Raw genomic sequence first — 8,172 nt, 5'->3', positions numbered from 1 at the left:
TCATGATATGAGGAAATAAATAATAACTTTATTATTGCCTATAGGGCATATTTCCTTCACTTCTTACTCTATTAGCTGCTGCTACCTTTTGGTGATTGGTTGTGTGTTAATTTGGCAATGGTTAACTATTACATGCATCCCCATGGGTGATTAATCTATTAAGGCACGGGGATGTGCCAGCTTTAATGCCCATAGGGAAGCTGGTGGGTCAAATATCTTACTCAACGTGCAAGATGGGGATGGGGATGGGATAGCATTACCCATGCCCCTTACATGCCTTACCAATGAAGACCTTACATGTGGTCTCTAAATTAGTATACCCCATGTAGTTCCCACCCTTACCGACCTAAATTTCCTTCCACCCCACCCATTTGGCCAAAAATCCATAAGTAAACCCTAACCTAGCCACAACATATTATTTACTGTGCTAAAATGCTATTTTTTCTACTGAAATGCTATCGAAAGTTATTGTTGATTGCATGCATGGGTTTCCCCATGGGGATAAAAACCTGACGAGGATGGGGCTGAGAATATTTCTATCCCCGCAGACAGGTATGGGGATGGGATCGGGCATGGGAAGGCTTTCGCGGGGATGGGAATGGGAGTCCAATACTTGCCTGCGTAATCCCATTGCCAGCGTGAGTTGTGTGCATCTTAGTTATGGAGAGGTTGCATGTTACTAATCATGCTTTGTGTCCTCTTGATGCTACATCTTGAGATAACAAATGCGCCATTTATCAAAAGAAAAAAGTTGTTGCTACCACCTCCCTCTCATCCCCACTGCGACACTAGTGACGCCTGACGCCTCGTCCAGTCGTGCTAGTGTGTGAGTTTTTCTGCATTTGCGTGTCAAAGAATAGTGAATTGAATCAATTGATGTCATTTACTTGCAGTCAGCTTGGCATTTTTTTACTTATGTAGTCAGATCTCATATGTGTGACTCGATGCTATTTAGTTCCTGAACCTGAATATAAAGTTAATTTGTCGTATGAATTGATGCCATTTACTTCTTGATCCTAAATATGTGGTCAATTTCGCATTGTGATTGTGTAGTCACCGGTTACATGTATGAATTGATCCATCGTGTAGTCACTACTCAACTATTGCGTATTGATGCTTATTTTTGTTGTGCCTTCTTTTGTAATTGTAGAACTGAATGTGAAGAGGAAGGGTGACATTATGTCATTTTTTGGAATTTTGAGGCTAGAACAAGGAAGGTTGTAGCCGAAGTGTAAACTGAAACTGAAGATACTGGAATACATTGTCCTGATTCCCAACCTCTAGTTCATTCTGATGTAGACATTGACATTGATAAATCGGGAATAGGATGTGAGAGTTTTCTTGGGGTTGTTCATGTTACCAATACATCTTCATTGCCACTTAAAGATGCAATTCAAATCTTGCTTAAAGATCATCATTTGACTCATAGTTAAATACGTGGGAAGGGATATGAAGGGGGTGGCAACAGATCATGGTTTATTCTCCCTGTGCGTATTACATAGATCATGGTAGATTCTCCCTGTGCGTATTACATCAATTGCTTTGCACATTAACTTCAATTGGTCTTATTGTGTGCCAACGGACGGTGGATTATGTATGTGTGTGGTTTTTTGATCATATTTCTTACTTGCTCAATATTGTTGGGGTTTCTTGTAAGTGCCATGACTCATGACATGTTTCGAGATGTTAGAGCTCAAACAGTTTTGGTACCACATGTAGGTGAGGGTGGTTTTGATCCACCCTCGCGCGTTTTCAGACGATGCCCATCCATGGGCCCCACGTAGTTTAGGGCTTTGACTGGCAACAAGATGGGGTAGACCATGGTAAATTACTCTTAGTTTGTGATGGGGTAGGTCATGCATGGTGTCATGCCAGGCCAAGTTTAAGCAATACCCCACAACTTCAAAGTGACAAAATGCTGGTAATTAATTGGACAGAGATCGTGAAATTGGAGCATAGAAAGGGTGATGAAAACTAACCCAAACAGAATGGATAAGGAAAAGGAAAAGGAAAAGAAATAACATGCAATCCGCCACACTATAAATCATTTTTGAACTAAAAAATAGGTTTGGAAAAAATAGAGTACCTGTAAGCCGAGTGTCGTTTTATCGGGTAACCACCTTACATCTAGCTCCGTCATGAAGATGTCTGCGGTGTACATGATCTCCACGTGGAAACGATCATTGCCGAGCCCTAATTGCAAGCCGAGTGCATTTTTTCTATATGCCGAGTGTTGTACAAAAGCCAAGAACCTTTTTTTTACCCACTCAACTTATTTAGACATAAAGCGAGTCGCTTTTTGTTGTTGTGTGTTTGCCATTCCATACTCGCTTATGTGAATGTAAGTCGAGTACCCATGTTTCTACACTCGACTTATGGCATTGTAGTGGATACTATCATAGTAGGGGGCTGCCAAACTAATTTTACATGTCCTTGATGTTAATCTGAGATTATCTCAGCAGGCAAGATTAATGCATGTCTATGTGTTACTCCCTCCGTTCCTAAATATAAGTCTGTTTAGATATTTTAATAAGAGACTACATACGAAGCAAAATGAATAAATCTATACTCTAAAATATGTTTATATCCATTCGTATGTAGTTCATAATACAATATCTAAAAAGAATTATATTTAGAAAGAGGGAGTAAATGTGATAGGTTGTCCTGCCGTATACATATGAAGATGCGACCGTCGATCTACAGAGATGACGCAGCAAAGCGTGTGACAAACTTCTAGTAGAGATGAACAATGGAGGAAGTTGACGTCTGGAAGGAAACGAGAAGCGGCTGAAGTCGGTCAAGTTTGTCCTTTCAAGGATAAGTCGGTTATTTCCTCAAAAAAAAAGACAAGTCGGTTAAGGTTTTATTTTTATTTTTAGGGAAGTGTTAAGTCGGTTAAGTGATGTTTCCATAAATAAATTGATAATTAGGCTAACAGCCTATTAGTAGTTCATTGTGCACCTGACCCTAATCCAGACGCGAGATAGAAGAGGTGTTTAACTTGTACTCGTATTAGATTCTATCTCTTCTTCTGTTCTAACTCTTCTACCGAGCTTCTGTAATTCCATGATGAATCCTAAGCGATCTCCTTTCGTGTAAGCCACGGCTGTTCTCTTATTAATACAAACCACACGCGGCCCTCAGGGGTTACACGCTTCAATCATACTCCCTCCGTCCCAAAACAGCGATTCCGATGTCGCCCTTCGGGAAGTTCTTGTTCTGCTTGACCCTGCTCGCCGCATGGCGCCTCAGCTCGACCCTGTTTACCGAGGCGCCTCCAGCTCCTGGTGTCGACCCCGCGTTCAGGAACGCATCGTGCCTGGCTCTCGCCAGGGAGGCCGGCGTCCGGGCGGAAGGCGGCACGGGGAGCAACTTCGTCATCTCGCCGCTGTCCATCCACGCGGCGTTCGCGAAGGTGGCCGCCGGCGCGCGGGGCGACACGCTTAACGAGCTCCTGCGGTTCCTTGGGTCGGCGTCGCTCAACGAGCTGCACCGCGCGGCGGCGACCGAGCTCGTCGGCAGGCTCAACGGCATAGCGCAGACGTCCTTCGCCAGCGGCGTGTGGGTGGACCGGATGCTGGCGCTCAAGCCAGAGTTCACGGCCATCGCCGCGTCGCGGTACAACGCCACGGTAGAATCCGTGGACTTCGTGTCGGGGGCTGAGCAGGCGAGGCAGCGCGTGAACGCCTTCGTGGCGGACGCGACCAACAAGCAAATCCTCCAAGTCCTGCCTCCGGGCTCCGTCAACTCCGGCACGGCGGTCGTCCTCGCCAACGCGCTCTACTTCAAAGGGGCGTGGACACAGCCGTTCGACGTCTCTACGGCGCCGTTCCACATCCCAGGCGGCACCACCGTGCGCGTGCCATCCATGACGACAAGCGAGTCACAGCAGATCGCGGTCTACCCGGGCTTCAGGGCCCTCAAGCTGCCGTACAAGAACGATGTGCAGCAGCAAGCTGAATTCTACATGCTTATCCTACTACCGGACAGACTGAGATCGTCGATCTGTACGACAAGGCTGTGTCGACGCCAGAGTTCATCAAGACGCACACGCCGACAAAGAAGGTTCCAGTCGGGCAATTCATGGTCCCCAAGTTCAAGTTCACATCCGAGTTCGAAGTGTCATCCGCCATGCGGAAGCTTGGTGTCACTAGGGCTTTCCAAGGCGGCGACTTCTCGAGCATGATGACCGGCGGGGAAGGGATTTCCATCACCGGGGTATACCATAAGGCCACTATCGAGGTGGACGAGGTAGGCACCGTGGCCGCCGCTGCCACGGCCGTCCTCTACTTTGGTAGTGCGGCTCCTGGGGCACCACGGGATCTGGTCGATTTTGTGGCGGATCGACCTTTTTTATTTGCCATGGTAGAGGAGGGGATAGATGCAGTTTTGTTTCTTGGTCACCTGGCTAATCCTCTCGCTCACTAGATGAATAGTAAATGATTATTCTATAAAATGTGGAATCCTTTGTACAGTATTGGAATCAAATCATTAGGGGTTTGATGTGCAGTATTGGAATCTTATGGGTTTTTTTCTTCATAGAATTCATTTGTACTCTATTTTGATGGGGAAAATTTTCCTCCAGTCAAACCTCTTGCAAAAATTTCTTTGTTTTTTCTGGGCTACCAAATACAATTCTATCCAAATTTCTTTAGTCTTGTAATCCTATATACAGAATACAAAAGGACATGTCACTCTACTCCCGCGTTTTTCCTATTCATGTATTTTGAAAATCCGGCAAATTACGACAGATAAAGAGAACCAAACATGGCACAAATTTTCCGTACAACAACAAAACAATTGATAGGTAATGATATATACAAAAACTAGCTAGCCCGGTTACGAACACTCCTCGATCTAAATCATGTATTTGTTATATTTTTTTCAGGTGCTTGATCCGCGGAATTGAACACTCACTATCAGTCAGGACTCTAGAGTCTAGACTGACGCAAAACCGCCGAAGGAGAGAACTTGTGAGTTGGGGGTAAAAAATCTCAGAGGAAAGGTTTCAACTAATCTATATCTATACCTCTATATCTATATCTATAACTATATTAATAAAGTAAGGTGCGTTTTTCCAATTTTTTCATCCATTCACCTTCGAAAGTATTTTTTTATCTGAGGTGGTACTAAACTTTTGTGCATCTATCCGCTAGAAAGAAAAAAAATTGTCCAGGATTACGTATTTGGGCCACACACGCTCTGGCCCACAAAATAATATTTGTTTTAGTGACATGTTCACAAATCCAAAATAATATTTTCGTCTAAGTTTTTTTTTAATGTTACCCATTTAAAAAGATCAAAAATCGAAATTTTTGTGTTTTTATAAAAAATTCATGTTTTCAAAATATTTTTTGTGAATTTCAAAAACTATTAATGTTTCTAATTTTCTCCTTTTTTCCAAATATATTGGAATTTCCTCAAAACAATTGTCGCATCTTTTGAAAAATGTTCGGGATTTAAAAAATTGTTCACGTTTCCAAGAATATTCGCCAATTCATATTTTTTTTAATGTCAAAAAAATATAAAAAAATCTAATCTGACTCTATAGTATTTTATTAAATATTCGCGCTGGCCATTGGTTAGCGGTGCGTGGTCGTTTTATGCTGGTTGACTATAAATGAAAGAAATTGTGGGCACATGTTAATAAAAGAGAATATGTTGCTTGGCTTTAATTATAGCAAAATTATGGGCACTTGAGCACTAAAATAATCAAAGAGAATAAACCCTAAAAAAGAAGGGACATTCATGCCTTATTATGCTAATGAAACGGGATTGATGCGTTGCAATTAATAATCCACCTGGTTACGCCGGCGTAGGATACAGTGGTCGAAACAACCGTGTTCCGAAGGTCGCCGCGCAGCCACTAAATGAGTAGGCAGGCACAACCTGAAGATAGAGGCAGACCCAGATGGAAAAAAAACATGAGTTGGGTGCTCGCCACCAATCCAACCAACCCCATCACTACCGAGATTTCCCGTGTCAAACATGTCCAGCGAGAAGACCATAACTCCTCTGTCGCCTTCCATTGTGGATACCCTTTTTTTGGACCACACATCAATTCTCTTTCTCGTTGCTTCTCACAAAAAACTCTCTTTAGTTGCAACGCACGAGCATATGTACTAGTAAGACATTAACGGAAGGTAATACTACAATGTCACATATCATTGGCTACCGGATTATGACATATGTGAGCTAAACAATGGTAATGCATGGTTCGGTGCATTCTTATCATGGCCATAATAAGAACCTAACTTTTTGTAGAACTGACGCCATTTGGCACTTTATTCAATAGGCGAAAACATGTCTGACTGCACACACTCAATCAGGCAGCCAAGGATTACATTGAAAAATAATAGAAATGTTTAAAGCATGCCTAGCTAAGCGGTGAGCCACTGAATTAGTGAGACGGCAACAGAGCCGCCGCTCTTATCCCTAGAACATAGCACTAACTTCCTTCATCTCCCTTAAAATATGGACGCCGATCGATTTCTGGTGTGACTCCCAGAGTTGTTGGATTTCCTGACAATTTGTTTCAAGCACCACCCTTCGTAGCCGATGTCATGTGCCAAAATAGAACGAAACTAGAGACACGTTAATTCTACACATGGTCTATGTGTATGTTGTCTGTATAATTTCATGTATAAGTCAAATTTGCACTGTGTATGCAGGGACGAAACTTGACTAGTTCGGGTTGAGGCCTTGAGGGCGCCTTAGCTCGGACCACCGCTCGAAGTAGATAGCTACCTCGATTGAGACGGGGACGAATCAAAGAGGCGAGGCAAGGATGGGAGGAGTGTTGGAAGCTGGAGTCCGACGCACGTGAGGAAATGTGCCGAGGTTCAAGGAACTCCTAGAGGTGTGGATTTAAATTGAACGGCTCAAGAAAATCAACCTACACAGGAAAAACGTGAATTCCACATTTTACCCCCTAGATATGAATTTGTGACATTAATTACCCGTCGAGTGAAAATTCGTCTAGAATACCACTTTTAGAAACTTTGAACTCTCATTTTTTGATGCATGTCCATTTACGCAAGGTGTGATGTGATGTCTGGGGTTCAAAAATATCTGGACGACGCAAGGAATGGAACAGATGGACAAAGGAAGTCTGGACATGATCGCCAATGATGGCCTCGGATCTTTCAAAAGAAGTCTGGACGCATTTTTGTACAAATCATTGACGCAGCTTGTCGATCCTATTTAACCACTGGTAGAAAAAGGGCCTATAGTCCCGGTTCGTAAGGACCTTTAGTCCCGGTTCCTGAACCGGGACTAAAGTGTCGGTACTAATGCCCCGACCCTTTAGTCCCGGTTCAATCCAGAACCGGGACTGATGGGCCTCCACGTGGGCAGTGCGCAGAGCCCAGGCAGGAGACCCTTTGGTCCCGATTGGTGGCACCAACCGGGACCAATAGGCATCCACGCGTCAGCATTTCTGTGCCTGGGGTTTTTGTTTTTTTTGAAAGGGGGGGGTTGGGGGTTTTGGGGGGTTAATTTAGGTGTTTCATATATTGTGTTAGCTAGCTATAATTAATATAGAGAAGTGTCCTCTCTTACGTCCGTTCTTGGTTGATGCTACGTACTATACATACGTATAGAGAGGACTAGACACGCTAGTTAGCTAGTAAGTAAACGAAGGAAACAGAAGATCGTCATGAACATATATGCATACAGAGAGAAGTGATATCGACCACCTCTCCTTCTCCGAGAGATTGGTCGAACAACAAGTTCTCGTATATCTATCCGACACTACCGGCTACATATATACAATAATTATCTCTTACAAATATAATCATACAGACTCATGGTCCACATAGTATTCTCCGTCTTCAGCGATCACTTGGTCAAGAAAGAATGTCGCCAATTCCTCTTGAATTGCTCGCATGCGAGCTGGTGCTAGGAGTTCATCCCGCTTCCGAAACATCTAATTTGAAGAAGGGGGTCAATACATATATATATGAATGAATGAAACTCAATACAAATGATGGTAATAAAATAAAATTGTGAATGTTGTTATTTACGTACTTCATATTGTTCGTCAGAGTACCCGCCCCGCTCACAGGTCGTGTGGCGGATGGACTCGCAGACGTAGTATCCACAGAAATCATTCCCTTGTTCCTGCCACAACCACTTTACAAGAAATAGAGGTCAATCAAACTGATAAGCAAG

General features: G+C 43.5%; 1 pseudogene; it reads left to right on the top strand.

The window, feature by feature from the left end:
- The first annotated feature begins 3,193 nt into the window (after nt 1-3,193).
- LOC123108184 (putative serpin-Z12) lies at nt 3,194-4,428 on the top strand (annotated as a pseudogene).
- Nucleotides 4,429-8,172: the final 3,744 nt, after the last annotated feature.

Source organism: Triticum aestivum, chromosome 5A (genome assembly GCF_018294505.1).
Source record: "Triticum aestivum cultivar Chinese Spring chromosome 5A, IWGSC CS RefSeq v2.1, whole genome shotgun sequence".
NCBI classification, from domain to species: domain Eukaryota; kingdom Viridiplantae; phylum Streptophyta; class Magnoliopsida; order Poales; family Poaceae; genus Triticum; species Triticum aestivum.
The sequence above is the reverse complement of the archived record's forward strand: the minus strand, read 5'-3'. Positions and strand labels throughout refer to the sequence as shown.